At 40.0% G+C, this 18,741-nt stretch overlaps 1 protein-coding gene across 4 annotated transcripts in view; it reads right to left on the bottom strand.

Annotated features, from left to right (window-relative positions):
- LOC108249993 (sperm acrosome membrane-associated protein 6) overlaps positions 1-18,741 on the bottom strand; it is a 42,901-nt gene that overhangs the window by 11,315 nt on the left and 12,845 nt on the right. For 2 of the 4 annotated variants that reach the window (XR_005234224.1, XR_005234225.1), the window contains 2 exons: positions 11,269-11,317; positions 8,245-10,412 (listed from right to left, as the gene is read on the bottom strand). The gene's annotated coding sequence lies outside the window, so the exon portion shown is untranslated. Of the gene's footprint in view, positions 1-465; positions 547-627; positions 698-8,244; positions 10,413-11,268; positions 11,318-18,741 lie in introns of those variants that run through there. The other 2 variants (XR_005234222.1, XR_005234223.1) reach the window with 2 other exon arrangements.

The raw sequence follows: 18,741 nt of genomic DNA, 5'->3' as shown, positions 1-18,741 counted from the left end.
GAGAGCGACAGACGTGTCGTATCTGGAATGAGTTATGGATTTGTCTGCAGGTGAATTTAAGGTTCTGTCTAAATATTGTCAATGATCAATAAAACAGAATCGCTCACAGGTCGGAATACGGCAGATGGAAGAGGACTGCGTACACGCACGCTGCAAAATTATCAATCATGCCGCTTAAATGACTTGACAGCTGCCAATTTTACGATAAAAGTATGATAAATCTACAGCAAGCAAGGTGCTTATTGAGCATAAAACACAGACATGAGCTCAGCAACATGCAGCCTGAATGATTAATAACAAAGGCTCAAAGGAATGGATCCAATCATGCATCTTTAGTCCAGCTTGACTTATTTTACTATTGTCTGTAAATCTGAAGCGGTAACAAAGTTTCAGACAGAATTGCATCGAAATGCAACAGAAACAAAAACATGTTTTTTTCTTGTGAGTAAGAGAAAAAAAAAGGGGTTCACCTTATAGTCAGCCTCTTCTTTTCTTCTCCTCTCCCAGGCAGGGTGATTCTGATTCACCTTGTCTCTCTGATGCTCTCTGCCGGGGCCAGACAGGGAGTCCAGCAGCAGGTAGGTTACAGACAATAGTATTGATTCTATTATTCTGCTCTCTACCTACCTGACAATATCTATGCAACGCCGCTTCACCTTTTGTCTCTGCAGGGCTGCTGTCATCGAAACACGGCGAGCTGCAAAGAAGAGAAAAATAAAGAGGAGACGTTGAATAGCAAGAAAAAAAGAAGAAGAAAAAAACAAAAACGCATGTGTGTGCACAAGCTGGAACACATGTACCCTTCTTCTTCCTTGCACGTTTCTCCAAAACCATGCACACACACACAGTCACTCTTCAGTCTGCGAGCTACGTTTGTAAAGACGGGAAGAGAGTGCAACGAGTGCATGCGTGTGTGTTTGTGTGAAAGAGGGGAGCAGCATGTGTGTGTGCGCGTGTGTGTGTGTGTAAGAGGGGGAGAAGAAGGAGGGATGTGGGGATGAGCGGAGAGGCTACAGCAGCAGAGAGAGTGAGGATGGAGGGGGAGGGTCAGAATCTCTAATAGGATGTGAATTGAGAGAAAATATGAAGCCCGGGAGTCTCATGAACCTGAGAGCCCGACATTACTGCCTCCTCCTGTGTGTACAGCAATCATACCGTCATCAAATTGATTACAGGATTTATGGTGTGGCTCTAACACCACAGTAAATTGCAGCTGGAGTGACATCAAACACATTAAATAAACCCATCACGGGAAGCTCTGCCAATTAGAAAACGTGTCTTGATTATGCTGCTTGTCATCAGAGTTGTACGCTGCGCACTTAGCAGCCAAATCAGTCCAACAAAATGCAATAAATGCCCATGACGTTTCCCAAACTGATCCGCATGCACCCTTTGTGCTGCATAAAGAATTTACAACACTTTTACCACATTTAATATTTAATATTTAATCTGTTTGCACGTCTAAAGGCAGCTTGATTCCAATATTTGTGCTCCTCCCTGCGCCGCGGACAGAGAAGTTGTGTTTGTCGGATAACAGAATCTCGCGGCCCTGAGGGAAATTCAGAAATGAAAGTAAATCTAATTTCCAGCCACTGATTGGCTGTCTGTTCAGTGAGATGAAGCATAAACACTACAGTTGATGTGTGAGCATCATTAAGTGTTCTGACCATGTTGTACAACAAAGTGTAGCGCAGATGTCTCGCACATTTTACTGCGAATTAGGGTAAACGTGAAAAGCTTTTGTTTCTCAACGATTTGACCAACAGCCTTATGATGAAAAGATGGTTAAAGACAGACATTCAGCCATTATAAAGTGGAGTTTTGTGCAAAAACTATAAATGGTTAATATCCTACCTGTTGTAGATAATTCTTTCAACCCTGATCCTCAATTTGGGGAACAAAGCTTATGTCTGATATGATTATTGAGCTCACAGCTGGTAACAAACTAACTCCCCTTTTAAAGCAGCTGGAGTTGCCACAATTTCATTTTTATAAAAATGTGAACCTAAACCACCATTACTTCTACAAAATGTTATGGTAATTACTGCCCGAAGGTGGATTCTTGCCCGTGTTTGTGTGCATGCTTGTTTTGTCTGTAGCGTTAAAAAATTATCTCTTGAATTAGAAACCTTTGCAAATACAAAAATAGCTCAAACTCAGGCTATTTTACTGATACTGAGCTAAAATGTAGGGTTAAAATGGAATGTGTGAACAGCTGAGAGTCACCCCTCACATATACTGTGAGCAGTAGCTTTTAAATCTTTGCCCTTAACTGTTGGAGTCAAATATCTATCTGTTAGCAAAATATGACATGAACCACTGGATAGATTTTAGTGATACTTTGGGATCACACCCCCGATTCAAGATGGCCACCATGGCTAATCAACATTAGCAAACACAGAAATGCCTATAACTTAGTCGGTTTTACACGTATTGAGCTAAAGTTTGGTGTGGTAGTAGCTGAGAGTCATCCTCAATGAATACTTCAAGCTTTAACAAATTGGATAAGATCTCATAATAGTGCATGAGATTCACATAACATCATTTACAAGGTTTGACCAAAAGGACTATAACTCTGTCCCTTCTCAGCGTGACGTGATCTTTGTTTAAAACTCTGGCATGAAAGGCCATAAGCATTTCTTCAAGGAATGCTGGGTCTTTAATTTGCAAAAGCAAATAGTGGCAGCGGCAGCTAGCTGCAGCACTTCTGGTGTAGCCAGGAGTCAATCCTACCAGCAATAAAATTTAAAGATTTGAGCTATTTGAAGATGATAAAACCCACTTTGGAGGTGTATGTGCTCAGAAAAGCCATTGTTGGCTCATTAATACACTCCTAGAGTCTAAAATTTCACAGCAGTTCATTTAAATGTTAATTTAAAAGCATTCATGTTGGCATCAATTATTTTGGCAGAAATATTCTGAAATTCCTACCAGAACTGCAGCTGCACTAGAAGTGCTACAGCTGCTGCTTGCACATATACATAGAATTTTATGTAAAAAAAAAAAAGCATATAATGCAAAACTGACCGAGGTGTAAAGGTAAATTGACTCGCTGATCCAAACCATCCTGAGCCATCAGCTCAGCCAGTCCAAACATAATTAAACTATTTCTCCACACTGAGGCAGTTCAAAAAACTATCTAAAACCAGTTAGATATTAATTGTTTATAACTTTTACCCAAAACCTAGCTTCAGAAAGTTTTGAAATTTTTTTTTAACACTGCATAAATTAAGATTTAGGAATGGGGTAATAAAATGGATAGAAATGTACTGAGCAGAGTAAGCATGCTGATCTCATGCAACATTTAGTGGTAAAAGCGGTAAAAACAAACTCACTGAAAATAGAAAACAGCTTGACACGATGTTTGGGAATAAATCTAGTCAAACAGATCTTTCACCTCTTCTTTCTGACAAGGATTCTTTTTTCATAAACATGCAGGACAAGAACCTTTTAGAATCGGGGTTAGAAAAAAAAAAAAAACACTTCTCACCTCCTGAATGATAAGGATGTAACCACACTGCCTCCACATGCTAGTCTTTGTTACTTTAGTAGCACTACATTTACAAAAGGGGATGTATTTCCTGCTTTGATCCTTCATTAAATTCAGAACTTTGATGCACTGAAGCACTTTTCACCATTCTTCTTCATCGCTGCTCTCATGCTGCAAAGCCATGATGCTCTCATTTGCATAGAAACAACATTCTGAACGTGTTTACAGTATCTGCTGTGATGTATGTGTTGAGCTTTCGGCACGTTTCCTAAGCAGCGTGTTCTCGTGCAGCACATAAACTCTGTTTGATCCTGCATCATCGTCTCAAAAACAGAGGAAGCTCCAGTGTATTTGCAGAACATACAGTGGAGTTCGTCTGGCGCAGGTGTTGGCGAGTGCTCATCCGTCTTCTTCCCAGTTGGCTTTATTAGAGCATCGCTCTCCAAGACGTGGGCTATCTGGGCGCCATTTTACTGCAAAGACTTGAGCAGCGTCCGAAACCTGAGTGACAATCACATACAGGTGTGTGTGTGTGTGTGTTTTTGTTTGAGCCTGCGGCTGTACTCTGCAGTGCCACTGAGAGACAAAGCACCAGGAGCGCTCCACAGGGATGACATCATCAGTCTGGGATGGTGTCTGCCTCGTCTGTCTCAGGATCGGGATGCTCCAGTTTGCTGTTGCGTCCCAAGAGGTTGTTCACGGCACTTATTATAGCAGCGGTGCCGCTCGTCGCACCCGCTTTTTGCTGAGTTTAATAGTAGGAATTCGTGTCTGCGAGTTTTCCTTGAGCAGGTGCTTCAGGGAACGTGTGATTCTTTGTGCGAAGAAAGCTTGTGGCTTGTTTTTTTTCCAGGGGGCGTGGGGGGACATTGTTGCTCGGCATCTGCTCACTCACACGCACACATGCGGCATCTGTCTGGAAAACAAGCCAAGAAGACCCGGCCGCCTGTATAAAACTATCTTTTGCAACATAAAACTCTGTTACACACAGAGAAATATGACAATGGCGCTCTCTCCCATCTACTGTAAATTATTCTCGGCCCAAGCACCTCGCCTGACGTTCAGCTGCCCGGTCTGGCAGGAGAGTGGCGTTGTGTGGCGGGTAATAAATCTGTGCCGACTCAGCACATTTCTGATACATGCCCTCTTTTTTCACCCTTTCAGGCAAGGAGGAGGAGGAGGAGGAGAGCTAGATGTAACGCACTGCAGATGGCTGCTGTTTCGAACCACCAGTCTGACATGTGAGGAAGGGAAGACGCAGGGAGGTGTGGGGTGGGGTAATAAAAGGAAAAAATATTACAACAGTGTGGAAGTGATAACATTAAAGCAGTAGGAACATATGTGGAAAAGAATACATCCAGGCTCCTGTGGTTGTTGCAGTAAACAATAATGCATCATAAAATCCTGCAAAGTACAGACAGAAAGTTCATGACCTCTGATTTTAAGATGATATGGATCTTAAATATATTTTCACATATGGTGTGTTGTTTTTGGGATGCAGGGAAATCTAAAGGAGAACATTCAGAATGGAAAATGGACGGATTTGTTGTTTGTTTTTGCTAAAGTGATTCTCACTTTCCATCACAAAAGGCAGGCGATCAGCTAATCACCTGTATCTGTGGTTATGCCCGTGTGTTCCTTTGTCCATCTGCTGGCAAAATATCTTGGGTGGATTTTTAAGAAACTCACAGAAAGCAATCCTTGGATGTGCATCTACAACTGATTACTTTTTGGAGTCAACCCCATTCAAGATGGCCACCACAGCCAAATGGCTTTAGCAAACAAAAAATGGCTGTAACTCAATCAGTTTTACAGATACTGACCTAAAGTTTGGAGTGGTAGTAGCTGAGTCATCCCTGAGTTTAGTTTTTTTTTCTATTTGTACTTGATTGAAGTGTTCTGCTACTTTTTGTTTTGTGCTTATTTTTGAGTACAGCACTTCTTAAATAAAGACGATTTGATAAGAACAGAATTCAAAAGGATGTAAAAAGCATAAAAGGTGTAATAACTAAATTATTTATCTTTGTGGAAAAAATAAGTTAACTGGGTAGAGTTATACAAGCCTTTTCTTACTAATAACATGATTAAATTGGATTAAATTCAGATTTTTTTTTTATTTTTCAAAATACTTGAGCGCCGGTTTTCATTAGAGGCCACGAAGTATAACACTGAACAAAAGCACAACTAAACTCAAAACACATAAAAATATTTCTGAAAATGCTGGAAAAGGGTAGAAATGGTTGAGTGTTCATGTGAATTTTCAGAGTTTGATTTTTTGAAATATGGAAAAGGTTTTTTTTAAAAGCATGTTACGTTTTCTTTTTTTGTTTTTGTGTTCTGGTAAATGTGTTGATTGATGTATTTTTACTGACTGAAATGTTTTTTTTCCAATTGAGTTGTTGTTTGCATGATGTTGTATTTTGTGAAATGTGGTTTTGGAAAAGAAAACCTTTTCAGACTTTGTTTAGTTCCATTTAATGTCAAAAGTGTAGTTTTATCTTAAATTGGTAAATTGATAAATCATTTATAGGGATAAATTATAAATCAGTATTATTTTATTTATCTAAAAGTTGTTAGTTTGGTTTTGTTGTGCTGTTACTTTAGTAAAATGTTTATTTTTTTGAAGCTGTGATCTTTTTGATTTGTAGTATTTTGTCAGCTGTTGTGGGTTGTTTTTTAAACATTGTTTTTTGTTGCATTGTGTTAAATGTTTATTTAGAAAATATTGTGGTTATTTTTATAAATGTGTTCTATGAAATGTAGCATTTTCTGAAGATTTGTTGTGTTTTGGCAAAAGAAAATTCAACATTCATCAACTAAGTTGCTTGCATTTGCTCATACTTTATTTAAATATTGGAAAGAAATGCAACATTTTTGAAAAATATAAAATAATACACACAAAAATTAACAAATAGTATAAGAAATTTAGCCACTGCTATACAACCCAAACTGTCTGACGTATCCTGAAGGTTTTTAGCTGGATAAAAAGAAAGAAGATTACTGTTTAAGCTTGGCAGTTTTGCTGCAGTGGAGCTACTGATTACTGTACAGCTCACAGCAAACATGTCCAGCTGCCACACAGTTCTGCCCACATCATCTCTGACAAACTCATAAGGAGGGCACTTGAACAGGACTGTGCGTTATTAGACCTCGAGAGGGGGAAAAAAAGAGAGAGCAAAAAAAAAAAAGGCATTTTAGCTGGAAAAGTCCTGTTGTGAAACACCAGGAGACGCTGTGGCAGAGTAACAAAACATACTTACCTCCCCGCTGGTGGTCTGCTGCTCGTGGCATGAAGTGACTCCGCAGGGAAAGCTAGAAGGTTGTACAGTTATCTCCGGGCTGTTTATTATGCGAAACCATACAACCAACTACCTCACACTGCAGAGCACAGATTGTAGAGCTGCTCTCCAGACAAGATCTTCAACAGCAGGACGTAGGTGTGTGTAAACACACACTCTGCACCTGTCTGCCTGCTGTCCTCCAGACGACCAGTTACCTCATGTCCCTCTTTAATCTTTCTGTAGTACTGTTGTTGTGTTGATAAGTTTTTGTGGCTAACCTGTACAAGCTTAAGAGGGATTTTCTTGCTTTATTTTTTATAATATTATAGAGAGAGTCTGTGAGTTTTCTTGGGTCAGTCCCAGCGCTTATATATTTAAATTACGAACCAGAGTTAAAAGAAATGTGATGAACAAAGCAAAAACAACCCATTTTAACACTAATTAAATCATGTTTCTGTCTGTGGTCTTGATGGCATTTTTATGGAAATGAACCTTCACTGAGTGCTGCAGTGACGCCACAGGAAGGCAAATGTCCAGTGGCTGCAGTGGGGGGGCAGAGGACTTTACTAGAAAGGCAGAGCTGCAGCCTAGACGGATACTATAAAGAGCATAAAATTCAATCTTTCTCTATGTATATTTGTAGATGGAGGACAAATATAAGACAACTTTCATGATCAAACATACTGTAACAAGGCAAGACTGCTTTCTTTTGTCATCTGAGCTCCTCATGCAGGTGTGAGTACTACAAAGGCTTTACAACCTTGATTCATTTGCAGCATTTATACCCGTTTCTTAGGCGTTGTTGCCCCCTAGTGGTGACTGGACAAACTACAGCTCAACCTCTTTATTCCTCAAATTTCCAATTCTTACATTAGACTCCACAACAGAGGAACACTAACAGACACAAAGTAAATGTCTGTGTTGCTTAAAAACGCAACCACTTAACAAATAAAGTATTTTCTTTTCTAACACATAAAAACGAGCAACAATCCTGACTTTATGAACTGCAGCAGTATTTCGTTTTACCAAGATTCTGCTAAACAGCTGACAGCTTTTCATGGGAGTTAATAAGCATCCACCATCTGTCATCAGCATCAGTTCTCTTGTCATGTCGTGATGTGAGATGTCTTAATCTGGGATGCCTCCGCTTCGTGGTCGATAAGGAGTTTCCTCCGAGTCAGAAAACGTGAAAATCTGACTTTTAAACCCGAATATTTCAGGCGTTCTCTGCAGAAAAGATAATTGTTGAGCAGAGCATGACGGCTGGCAGAGTGGTGCATTCCAGCAGCTACGAGCCAGGAGTGTTGGGTTACTCCGAGCACTGATTCAGACATAACTGGGGCAAGATGATATGCTGTCGAGATGCCATTGAAAGAATTTCAGCAGGCCCTTATCGGAGCAGAAATGCAATAACAGATGCAATCAAAGTAAATTTGGGACTTGTAAATATTAAAAAGAATTTTGCGGTACTGAGAAAGGAGAGGAGTAAACGGGAGCTTGAAATCGTTGCTCAGCGTGTAGCAATGATAAGAATCCATCTTCCAACAAATAAATTCCACAGTCGATTTTAAACTTCTCCACATTTTTCTTTTGGTTTGTGTTTGAAGGGCCGAATTCGTTTTTTTTTTTTCCCCCTGCTGCTTCCTTTAATCTGCTGGACCCTTTCCGCCCTCCTGCTCTCCTCCTTCTCTTCACACACTCAATCTTTTTTCTGCTTTGGTCCTGATTGGTCCCCGTTTTTAGCCTCTCACCCCTTTAACCACCCTCTGTCTCTCTGAGCCGGATGGACGGCCTTTTTCTTTCTTTCTTTTCTTTTTTTTTTTTTTAAACACAAGATCCTCTACTTAACCCCTCATCTCTGCAATATTTCCACAGTGAAATCACACAGAAATACTGTGTAATTGTGCCAGTGTCAGCTATCCTTCACTCTTCCTCTCAATTCGCCCTGAAGCAGGCCTGCCTAGACCGTGAAAATCTAGTTCGTTATGAAAAATATCTGCAGCCCTTCCTAAAAAAAAAAGGGAGTGGTGTCACTTTGAGTTCAAAATTCCTCACGTTTGATTATTTTCCAGAAACTGTCCACGGAGACAGATAACTGTGTCACTTTTAAAAGGCCTGTAAGTCAGACTCTTCAGTGAACACAGCAGGACGTTTTCACTGTCGGCGGTTTCGTCCTGTAGCAGATAAAATGAAAATGATGCACCTCGGGGAAAATGAATAAATGGAAACCGCTTCCTCTCTCAGACCTGATTTTTATGCATCAGTTTTTAAATTTAAATCTCAATATGTAACCCCTTCTTCTGCTCCGCATTCAAATATCGCAGCCAGCATCTCTGACTGAGTGTTGCATCAATGTTGCAGCGTGTTTTAATGCCACAGCGACGAGCCGCTGAAATATGGATGCCTTTTCTTTTCCCAGGTGAAAGCAGTTCTCTGTCCTACACTAATCCGCCTTGGTTGACGCCAACCTCGTGTACCAAGATGGCAAAAGGAAGGTTGCCATGGGAACCTTTTTGCCTGGTAACCCCAACAGCCTGGCAACTAGCCAAACTGTTGCTATGGCACAGCTGTCAATTTACGCATGCAGGGATTGGTGTGTGTGAGTGGCCTTTGGAAACGACGCCCTTTCAAAGATTCCAATCAAACACAAGCTGGAAGAATGCGTCCGGTTTGACACCAGGGGTGTTTAATTAAAAAATAAACAAATAAAACAGCTTGGCTCAAAGGCACTTTCAAGCAAGGGCATCTTATGTTGGAATCCATTTTTGTGAAAGACTTTTAGACATCTTATAAATTATTTTCATCATCTTTGCTCCAGGATCTTGTAAGCCGCATCACAGTGGGTCTGACGATGATTAATTTATATCTATGTTTGCAGCCGGCACCGAATTGTTGGAAAAACACAATTAGATGACATGATTTCTGGCCAATTAACCCAAGGACAAAAATATATATTTAGTTTCAAGGCCTAAAGCTCCTCAGAGTTAATCTGTTCTGCATGTCGGCTAAAATTAAAAACCAATCTGCTTGTGTACCGTTTGAATATTTGTGTGTGCAGCCGTTTGGTCTGCAGCGCCGTAAAAAAAAAAAAAGTCTGCAGAGGTGATGAATGAATTTCGCAAAAACGCTGTAGCAAAGCAAACTGAATGTGTCTCAAGGAAAAGATGTCATGAGGTTTATCTCTTGCACTATAGTAATAATGTTGCACAGAATTTTGTTTGGATTTACAAACGTAAAAATAAAAACAAAAAAAATGACAGATTAATAATCCATTCTGACCTGAAGTAAGTTTGCTTTTACCTTTTAACTGACGAACACATCATCAAACATTTCAGAATCCACTAAAAAGATAAGTTTTAAAAAACAAAAGATCTGAAAAAAGATCTGAAAAAAAGATCTGTGAGCCGCAACAAAAGCAGGTTAACGCTCAGATATTTTTTATTGTCGGCTGCCTTGAAAGGTGAGTGATTATGTAATTGCCTGTGAATTTGTGAGTGCCTGTCAGCAAAATAGCTTATGAATGAGTGAATGAGAAGATGGATTTTAATTAAACTCTCTGGAAGTAATCACTGGATGTGCATCTACACCCGATTAGCTTTTGGAGTCAACCCAATTCAAGACGACTGCCACAGCCAACAGACCTTAGAAAACACAAAAATGGATATTATTCAGTCAATTTAACAGATACTGAGCTAAAATTTCATATAATAACAGCTGAGTGTCAGTCACAACACATGCTCCAAGTGCTACTCAGTGCACAATATTTTTGCTTAAAACTTTGGCAATAAATGTTAGAGTCAACCCGGTTTGTCTGCCATCAAAATATGTCATGAAGGACTGAATGGATTTTAATAAAACTCTCAGAAAGTAACCATCAGATGTACATCTACAACTAATTAACCTTTGGGGTCAATTCAGTTCAAGCTGGCTGCCACAGACAACTGACCTTAGACAACACAAAAATGCCTATAACTCAGTCAGTTTTACTGTGGTAGTAGCTGAGAGTCATTACCAATATATACTTATAGCATGCAGTTGCACGCACCGTTAATTTGAAGATTTGACCATAAAAAAATCTAAAATATCTTTTTTTTTTTTAAATTAAGATGTTAAACTTGGGGCCGATGCTAATATGCAGTATTGCAAGCAATGCTAGGCCTTTAATTATTTCAGGTTTTTGATTTCTTTTTTCAAAAGTAAAATGTTTTATTGAACTGTTTGAGTTTTTCCAGAAATCCCTAAGATTCATGAAGCCTTATTGAGCGAAGCTTCAGATCAGAATAATCTGGAGTTATAATCCAGACAACAGGTGGAATATTCTATCTACACTTTGGCTTTATGTCAAACACAACAGGATACAAACATGACGAAAAACAGATACACAGAAAAGGTATCACTTTATGTGTTTTGCATCCATTTGGGTTTTAAAACAATCGTGATTGTGACACATGGGACAGATGAGACGTGTAAATTAAATAACTGTGTGAAGATTTTTACCTTGAGGCCACGCAGGGCAGGCGTCAGTCAGACGCGAGGCGGAAGTTGACTGAAAAAAACAAACAATACAAACAAATGCATCAAGGTCAGAGGGAACACACAGACTGTAAACTCAGACGTAAAACAGAAGAAACACTGCAGTTTCATCTCTTACATTCACATCGTACCGCCACAGAGGCAGTATGTCATGTGGAATATAATTACACTTAGGCGTACATTTTTCACAAAAGAACATAATTTTAAGTCGTCATTTTGTTATAAAGAAAATGAAGAATTCAAGTGAATAAAACGTGGGCTTCAATAACAGTCTTAACTGGAAGAATTAAACTAATAACACAGGGAGAAAATCAGTTAAGGTTACATAAAAATAGCGTTATGACACGGTAAAAAGAGAAATTAATAGTACAAAAAGCAATTTCCACAGCTGAGTTTTTGACATTATAATTTCCACTATTTTTAAAGCTATGTTAAATGCTCCATTTATTTTGCTTCCTGAGCGTTGTGTCTGCATATTTGCAAACATCATCTGAACATGATCAGCAGCGGAGAAGCGCTGATCTTAACTCTGTCGGACAGAATCATTTCGGCATTTCACTGTTTGAAGATATCAGTCAAAGGTGGAGGCACAGCTGCAGCGCCAAATCTAATTCTGTCAAGATTCTTTGGGGAAACATTTTTGAGGGTGTTCACATCCTGGAAAGAAAGAAGAAGGAGAAGAAAAAAAAATTAAGAGCTATTTGAGTGCACACATGCAATTTGCAGTGTGGACAAAGCAATGCACCAGCTCGGAGCGCTAAGCCTCCTGCTTCGGCTTGATAAATATAACTTCAAAAGAAGCAGCCGAACAGCTTTAGCTGGCCGACTGCACAATGAGCATAATAACTCCCCACCTCCTGGGAGCTCCAGCCTGGTTCATTTACCCTCGCTGAGCGCTGCCATGCCTGCATGTGCACATGTGTCTTTGTTTCGCTGCGAGCCTCTCAGAGGCTCCCCACCTCCTGCTTGCTACAAAGCGGATGTATAGAGGAACCTTTTGGACTTCATCTTTACAGAGGAAATGCCCCATCTCCCCCTCGTCCCTCTCCTCCCTTCTATTTGCCCCTCACATGTAATGCCTGATTTACCACAGGACCCCTTAAAGAGGTCAAAGGGCAGACAAAACAGTCTGGTGTCATGGCAACCTGTGTGCCACCAAGCAGAATGGCAAGAAGGGGGCTGCCAGTTAAAACCTTTAAGAACTCTGCTTTGTCCCGAGGCAAGTGTGTGTATGTACAAACACACACTCACACACACACATGCAATGCACCTGCACTGTGAAATGGACCCTACTAATTTGCAGCCCAGAATAATCGAGCCAAATCCCTCGGTGCAGTGCCCGTTGAGTGTAGCACCTACAGTGGCGTCGGGCGGCTGTGCGCGCCTCATTGGTGTGTGCTGCGGGCACGGGCGCGAGCTTGGAAGCGTGCGCTTGTTTGTGCACGTGTAAGACACTCCTGCGTAAAAGGTTCTTTGTGGCCTCTCAATGCAGTGGCGGCGCATACGTGATGGGGGAGGGATGCTAACGGATAAATGGGAGGCAAATGCATTCAGATCGATACTGAGCTGAGAGAGGGTGCGAGGGGTTGAGACGAGAGAGTGGAAGGTGGTGAGCAGCGAGGGAGGGGCCACAGAGAGACTGATTAATCATTCCTGTATTGTTATTGACTTTCTGTTAAAGGGAGTGAGTCAGACGCTGAATTATGTGCCTCTCTGTGTGTGTGTATGTGTGTGTGTGTTGTACTGTATTTTATTGAGAGCACAAAGTCATCAATTACAGGCCTCAACTTCCCAAAGCTTCGGCTCTTTAGCTGCTTCTTTACTGCTCCGACTACAGCTCCTGCATTCCGAGTGTGCGGTTACAACCTTTAAGCCGTCTGTTCACGTCCTCAGCACAGAAACTGCGAAGGGTTTAATTATTTATGCTTTGTAAAAAGAGCTAATACGCCGCTCCGCTTTTGAGCAGGAACGGGGAAGTGAAGGAGGCGAACAGGAAATCCCCCCGTGAGGACTTAATGAGGAGCTGACGACTGAGCAGACACAACATAGAGGGAAAGAGGGAGGAGGGTGGGTGAGGGGGAGACGACCTCCCCGACATCTGACCCTCTGGCTGTGACCTTGTTCATTGTCTGAAGGGGGCACCTGAGCACAAGTCGCATTTGAAATTTAAGATTTGAAAGAGATATTTCTCAGCTAATGCTTTCAAAATGCTCCCTCAAGTCAGCATCAAAACCTCCTAATTAAATAGATAAAAGTGGCATAATTAGTTTACAATTATAACAGCATGACACCAGCGTCAGATGATGCCAAGGGCAATGTTTTCCTCTAATTATGAGCCTTTTTGAAACGCCGACTCGTCACAGGCTGCCAGGCTGAGCCGAGTGAATGAAAACCCCATTCAGTGTTACCTTGAACTTGAACAATGAGTCTGGTGTTTGTGCTGGGGGGCCACTTCCTGACCTCTCCTTCCCTCCTTTGGAATCAACCAACCAAAGCCTCTCCTTTCATCTTATAAATGTGACCCTGTTGACCCGCGCTGACCAGAAGAACGGCCGCCAACGGCAGGTTTCACTTCCACTGTGTGGACCTGTTCATCCTTGAATCTTGAAAAGTTTTGGTTGATGTTACATTTACACATAATGCTTCAAATGTAAATTTCACTTTACGTAGCTGATCAAAGAAGCCACTGATCCGTGAGAACCATATTTTTTTTTTAATGATTCACTTAGCCAACTGACGATAAATGCAAATAATCCCGCCTTATTTGGCTTTCTTCACCTCCTTTTGTTCTCTTTCATCAAGCCCTTTCTTCCTCCCTCAGACACTCTCTGTCTTGCTTTTTCACCCACTCCTCTCTGTACCCCTCAGACAACCTGTTTCTTTTACGCCTTCATCTTTATTTTCCCCCTTCTATCTTCACAGCGTTCTCACCCCCGCCTCCTCCCCCCTCTCTCCTCCTCCTCCTCCTCCTGTCTGGCACCAGGGAACTGGCACGCTCGAGGGAGACGATGTGCGATGCAGACACCTCCAACACCATTGCAGAGCGTGTCTATCACTGCACAGTGAAATGGGGAGCCTTGTGAACGCCGCCAATATGTTACCAGAGGAGCTGTAGTGACACTTCAAGCCACTGTCAGTAAATTCATATGCTTCGGGCATATGCACTTAGCGAGCATTTTCTATGCTTGACAACTGTTAATTGACCATCAAGATGCTCTTGAAGAGATAGAAAAAGCAAACTAATGCTGCGACTGCCATAGAACTGATGATCTGAAACATTTCAGCATACACTGGAAAAAACTTGGAAGCCTCTAAAGCAGCAGTAGGTAGCAGGTGACCAAGTATTCGGACAATATTTGCTGCTTTGTTTTAATAACTGGCTATAAGTCTTGTCTGTGCAGACTTAGCCAATTACCAAACAGGAAAAAGCAGATGAAGCAGAAGCTGCTACAGTTAGCCCACCGTTTAGTTCTTTGAAGCCAAAACACTTTACTTTATGCCTTTTTTAGGTGTTCAGGTTCTCCTACATGTTGGTAAAAACTGTTTTCTAAAGTTAAGCAATTATATTTTTGTCAGATGGGGGCATATTGGTCAAAAACAACTAAAGCCCAAATCTGTGTTGTATATTTGCTATTGGCTGCCCTGAGTTCTAAAGATTAACTTCGGCAATAAATAATCTTTCTCTGCTCAACTTCCACTCTAAGAAATGAAAGTTGGGTGTTGTTTGGGTGACGTAATTATTTTATCTTGATTCTAAAGCTTTTTAGTCAATTTTAACAGCAAAATACGGATGTGCTGTTGCATTAAAGCAAAAATATGAGATATTAAAAGCTTCTAAATAATAATTAACTTAGTAACTTTTTCAAAAATTTCCTATTCGTTTTACTAAATAAAGACTGTCCCAAGGGGCTTTCCTTACTTGCACATGTGCATTCAGCCAGGGGGCTATTTTTCTTCATTTAAACTAACTTTGAGTTTCAAATAATTAGTACCTTTTACATTTAAAAAGCCAAGTCTAGTGGAACCAGTCGACACAACTAAATTAGGTAAATTTAACATTCTATTTCTTACAGTGTAACAGCAGTGTTATGTAAAATCTTCTCAGTAAAGGAGCTAATTCTGCACCAGCCAGAAGAAAGACAGATGGTAACATGGTTTATACATTCAATAAAAAAAAAACGGCTTCACTCAGATTATTTAGAAAACAGATATGCCTTGCACTGTAAAACGTAATACTGTGTCTTAATAAAAGAATTAGGTCAAGAAGACTAAATTCTTCCCCCCTATTTCAAACTTATTTCTACACATTACCTGTGTTGAAAAATCATTTTTAAGTAATAACTTTTAAATTAAACGACTCTGAAGTGAAGTATTCCAAGCTTATTTATGTAATCGTTTACAAATCATTCATAAATAGCTGCTTTTACTTAATAAAAATCGCTTGAGTTAAAAAGCCTGAATGACTCAAGACAATTGGTTTCCTGAATCCACTTGAACTGGGTTTTATATAGGATTAAAACATGAAGTACCTAAGTGACGTTTCTGCTCAAGGCATGGCTGACAGTGTTGAGTAGGTACATTTAAATCCTCCTCAATAGTGTCGTTTTAGAGCTCCCTTAAAAGTCTCTCTCCCCATGTTTTTTTTTTTTTTGCTTGATAGTTTTTCCAGCCTCACTTATTGTTTTTGCCACAACACTGCCTTTGTAGAAATATGGTCATAAAACAAAACCCACATGTTTAAGTCTCATACATGTTGAAGTACTCACTGCTTTACAAGTTTAGCAAATATTGGTTTAAGTTAAACGTGACATAATAACTACATCATTTTCATGGACTCCCAGCAGGCTGGCAGATCATGCCTTGATGCTGGTAAAGCTTCCTTCTTGACTCTGTTTTAAGACAGTGACTCAACATTGCAAAGTCTGAAAATGTTGGCTTGGTTTATGCAAAAAAAAAAAAAAAAATATATATATATCCCAAGCAAATGTTGCTGCATTTCAAGTAAATGGGTTTGCAGCCACAATGACTTTTGTCCCAATTTCATTTAATTTAGAGTATTTGATCGTTCTAAAATCTGAGATCCTGTGGCAAAAACTCACAAAAAAATGCTGGATAACATGGACAAAGCCTGTTTGTCAGAAACCGGCTCCATAAATCATAAGTGACTGATTTAGTGAGGAGGACACAAGGCCAGCAGGAGTGAGAGCTGTGCACTAAGATTATCACGCTCACACACAGCTTCACTATCTCTAGCCTTCTACCCAACACCCCCACCCCCAAGGCTCTAAAGATGACTGTGAGACATCTAAAAAGAGGAGAGGGGAAACGGTGAGGCTGAAAAGTTGATAGAGAGCCTACAGAAGGAAAAGCGATGTGCATGGAGGCTGGTAGGAGCGTGGCGTTACAAACGAGAGAGCGGTGGAGGAGTAAAGAGGAGACGGGCACGAGGGGATTGATATAGGAGAGCAACGAGGAAACACTGTGACCTACTAATGCAGAACTGAGGAATTCTCGCTGCTGACTCCAAACGCATTCCTGCAAATATTAACCCCCACCTCACCGCCTCTGTCTGCTCCTGAACACACAAGGCAGCCACCTGGCCCCTCCATCAGGAAACTAGCCTTTGATATCAACTCACCGAAAGAAGGAAGGAAGGACTATTATAAAAAAAAAACATTGGTGATAATCTCAATGTACACAGAAGTGAGGTATTATTACATAGGCAGACTTCTTTTGGCATTTCTCTCAGGTGTCAAAAACAGCTGTTTTGCCAATATTAGACACCACAAACAAACATTTAGTGGTTATTTTACAGTGTTCCCAAATTAAATTTGAGGGAAAACCTTTTGACTGATTATTTAAAAAGATACTTTCACAGATCTTCACAACATCAATACCTAATATTTGACTTTCTTCAGAGAAGGCAGCAAAAAGTGCATATTTTAGAACTCTTTCTGAAGCTCAGCAGCCCACACAGCCAGTCTGGAAATGCATGCTATGAACTTGTGGATCATAAAAGCAAAAGGTTTCTGTTTTACATTATTACATACAGTATGTCCACGAGAAGCCCCCCAGTCTTGGCAGCACAGAGAAGATGCATTTTCATGAATCTCTGAACTGATAAATACATCGAATCCTTTCGGTTTAGATCAAGTTTCGCCCACCAGAGCTGCATTTTCAAAGGCTTTAAAACTTATTGATTTTGTGTCACGTTCGAATGAAGTAAATTATGAAAACATTTTTCTTTTGATGGTGTAATTAAATTTCAGCCAGCTGAAAAGAAGACCAGACATTCAGACGACTATGTCCTAATTTTAGAGTAAAAAGGAATCACAGTGAAATCTCAGTTGCTGCCAAAAGGTTAGAACAACGGGGAGGTTTGGACTAGACTGATTTGCAGGATTTTGAACTATGATGTTGAAGATATTTAGAAAAAAAGAAAAGTTGGTCATCCTTCCCTTTTTTGTATTTTATGTTTTCTTTTTTTTGATTTAGGCATCAAAACTGCTCCTTTAGATTCAGGAAAAAGACGGAGGCAACTATGAAAACTAACAATACCCTGACATCTTGGATTTCGACATTCGCTTGATGTATTCTCATCATTGTAACATAACAGAAGCTGTGAATGGAAAAGGTAAGCACATTTTTGTGGAACTTGTGAGATCTTTGATGAACAAACTATGCCTTTGCTGTTCTACCTCTATCATATATTTGGCATTTTCATCATGTATACAGTGATGGTATTATATTTTAATATCTTGGTACTGTGGCCATGTTGATTTACTAATGTTGCTCTGCTTCAAATAATCCTCTTAAATCTGTTGACTGTCAGTTTTAAGCTGAAATGTATATAATAACGACACAGGAACTGGATTTATTGGCAATGAAAAAAAATCAAGTATTCAATTTAAGCATAAGTTCCTGGTTGTAAAACCAACGAAATTAAAGTGAAAGTATTGAAGTTGAACATGTATTACAAATTTCCTAATAAACATCATTTTTGTTATTTTTGTGTTAATATGGAAGGAGCATATTGTTGTACTTAGTTATGTTGAATCATGTTTGTTAGTAAAAAAACTGGCTATTTTATATACCGTATAGCAATTAATCCTATTTTGCATGATAGTTATTTCCTGCCATCAAAAGTGAATGAATAATGTTTTTGTGTGTGTAGGGGGGGGGGGTGATTTTGTGTGTGTTCGCTTGGCTGTAACTGTGCCATTGACTATTGGAATCAACTGTCTTTTTGTTCGCAAAATATCTCATGAGCTGAACAGATTTTAATGAGACTTTCAGAAACTAATCCTTGGGTGTACATCTACAACTAATTACCCATTTGACTCAATCTGATTCAAGATGGTTGACACAACTAACTGACCTTGGAAAACACAAAAATGGCTACAACTCAGCCAGTTTTACAGATATGATGCTAAAATT

This window comes from Kryptolebias marmoratus, linkage group LG16, assembly GCF_001649575.2.
Source record: "Kryptolebias marmoratus isolate JLee-2015 linkage group LG16, ASM164957v2, whole genome shotgun sequence".
In the NCBI taxonomy this organism is placed as follows: Eukaryota; Metazoa; Chordata; class Actinopteri; order Cyprinodontiformes; family Rivulidae; genus Kryptolebias; species Kryptolebias marmoratus.
Note: the sequence above shows the minus strand (reverse complement) of the source record. Positions and strands in the feature narration are given on the sequence as shown.